Source organism: Apium graveolens, chromosome 6 (assembly GCF_009905375.1).
Source record: "Apium graveolens cultivar Ventura chromosome 6, ASM990537v1, whole genome shotgun sequence".
NCBI classification, from domain to species: Eukaryota; Viridiplantae; Streptophyta; class Magnoliopsida; order Apiales; family Apiaceae; genus Apium; species Apium graveolens.
In genome coordinates, this window is record NC_133652.1 from 168,177,498 (window position 1) to 168,180,126 (window position 2,629).

Genomic DNA, 2,629 nt, shown 5'->3' on the forward strand with positions numbered 1-2,629 from the left:
TTCTTGGTGACTTTTCACACTCTATGATTACTGGAGAAATACTCTGATAATAGCATAAATTCTGATAAGCAGTCGTGACTCACTTACACTGAGAAGCCACTGTGAAATGGACTTTAAAAAGATGCATAAAATTAGCACAAAATAGTTGAGGTGGACTCAAGCATGAACTCATTCATCAGTAGGTTTCAGGATAATGACGGTTCTTTAGCAAAGTTTTAGTTATGCCTTATTTCTAAGATGTACTGAAGTGAATCAGACTTTACTCTTTGTCTGATATTTAGCTTAATGCACACACTAATCACTCCATATGAATGATGAAAATTATTGTGGTGATCTATGTTATTTTAGATGAACAGTCATTGTGTTTCATTGCACAAATTCTGAGGACAAGTTCTGATTACATATTCTGATGATTAAGTTCTGAAGAATATAAATCAGAATTTCTGTGAGGACTTCCTAAGATAGGCATTCCTTTTTTCGAGTTAAGAAATTATGTTCTGATGACTGTTAAGTTCTGATATAAGTCTAAGTTCTGATATTACAGTCTAATTCTTTACTTGACTTATCTGTGGATAAAATTTAATAACAGTCTCGGTTCAAACTAAAATATGTGAAGTGGAAGATTAATAGTCTCTATGGTTAGGGTTAGTGATATTCGTACTTGAACAGTCAACTTTTACTTGCTTCTTGTGCGCATTAAACCATGTTTTCTCTTTCCAATGAATGTTTTTCTTTTTCCAAGTCTAGGGAGATGAGGTAAAATTAATTCTACCAGTCAACATTAAATTTCTTTGCGTCTCCTGGCATTCTCCTGCCTATATAAGCAACCACTTCACATCAGCCTTCCCATCAAATCTTTTCTCACAAACTTACCTTCATACTTTTTCTATCAAAAACACTATGGTCAGATACAACATGTTTTTGAACTACGAAACCTTCAATATGGAGCTAAGCTGTGCCGATTGGCGGTAGGAATGGCACGTCACTGCCATTCCTGATGAGATATGGGACTCGGTCCCATAGGAGGTACTCACCCACCTCCTGTTCTTCTATATGGATTACCATCGCCATCTGGAGCGATTGGAGGAGGAAAGGCTGGAAGCTCTCCGCCAGCAAGAGCGAATCATTAGACTCGCCATTCTGTTTATCGAGAGTAGGAAGAAGAAATGATTTATTTTCTTCTTCCTGTTTTTCTTCATCATCAGCCTTGCCCTGCTTCTTGAGCTAGGACTAAGGCAAGTTTAGCAGGTTAGGGAAATCTTGTATAAATTCTGATGTACTTTCAATTTCATGAATGTATTACCTTGATATATTAATGAAATTTGTTTTTGTTTCAAGATTTTGTCTCTGAGATATTTTGTAATGCATTGATAAATCCTGATAAATATTCATATTCTGATGACCATATAAATTCTAAGTTCTGATTTTACTTTATCAATACTTACTCATCTAATTTATTTTGGTCATTTTCACTTGATTTATTTTCAGAATATTAATGTTGCAGTGAAAAATAATTAAATTAGTGGGAACGGTTTTTCCTTGAAAAACTGAAAGTGGGTAAGTAATGATTACTGTTTTTTCGAGCCCAGTAACTATCCGTTATTACTGCATGTGTGACATGTGTCCAACGGTTACATTTCTTTTAACAAAAAAAAAGGGAGTATAAGACAGAGAGAAGATTTTTTAATCTTTTATTTCCTTTCATACTTTTTCTCTACTTGCTTATACTCTCTTTCTTCTTCTCACGTTGGTTTTTCATACAGACATTTTCTCAAACACCTAACAGGCACTCTTAAATCTCAATTTTTCACATGGCACCTAAGGATTTAATCATTGATGGAGCTAAGTTTGTTCCAAATAACTATGCTGCAATTCTTGATCATGCTGAAGCTCCATCTGAATTGCATTTTGTACAAGATCTTCTTGCACATAGTGAGATTGGGTATGCATTGACCCAGCCTTCAGTCTTTTCTAGCCAACAAGTTCTGACATTTTGGCGGACTGGGCATTTTGATAATGGTGGTATACATGGCACTCCCAGTATTGTTTTCGAAGTGGGTGATTCTTCATATGCAGTCACTCCTGGTACAATACACAAGGCTCTACATCTCCCAGAAGGATGTACCTTTTCAATTCCAGAGGAATCAACTCTTCAGGATTTAATGGCCCATTTGGGGTATGAACAGAGTTTGGCAAAGCTTGGGCAGTTGAAACGGGCTCATATCAGAAGAGAATGGAGCTTCTTCTTCGACTGCATCACTAAAGCTTTTGGGAACAAGTGTTCGAATTTTGACGTTATCCCAATTCTGAGTCAGCACATCGGGTATGGTATTATAAACCAAACTCATTTTGATTTTGCAACTGCTATAATTGGTTTTATTTGGGATAGGATGACAGAGGATAGGAATGTTGTTTACTTTGGTAGATTCTGTCAACTTATATATACTTTTTGTACTGATGAACCTCAATTAGTCAGTTCCTCAACTCCACCTTTTAAGGTTGCAAAATGTTACTTTAATGACCTGATAAATGCTGACACTAAGAAATTAGTGGTTAGACCTTTACAGATTCCTCAATCTGTAAAACAGATCTTAGTAAATGCTGATCCTGATACTTATAGATCTGTTTA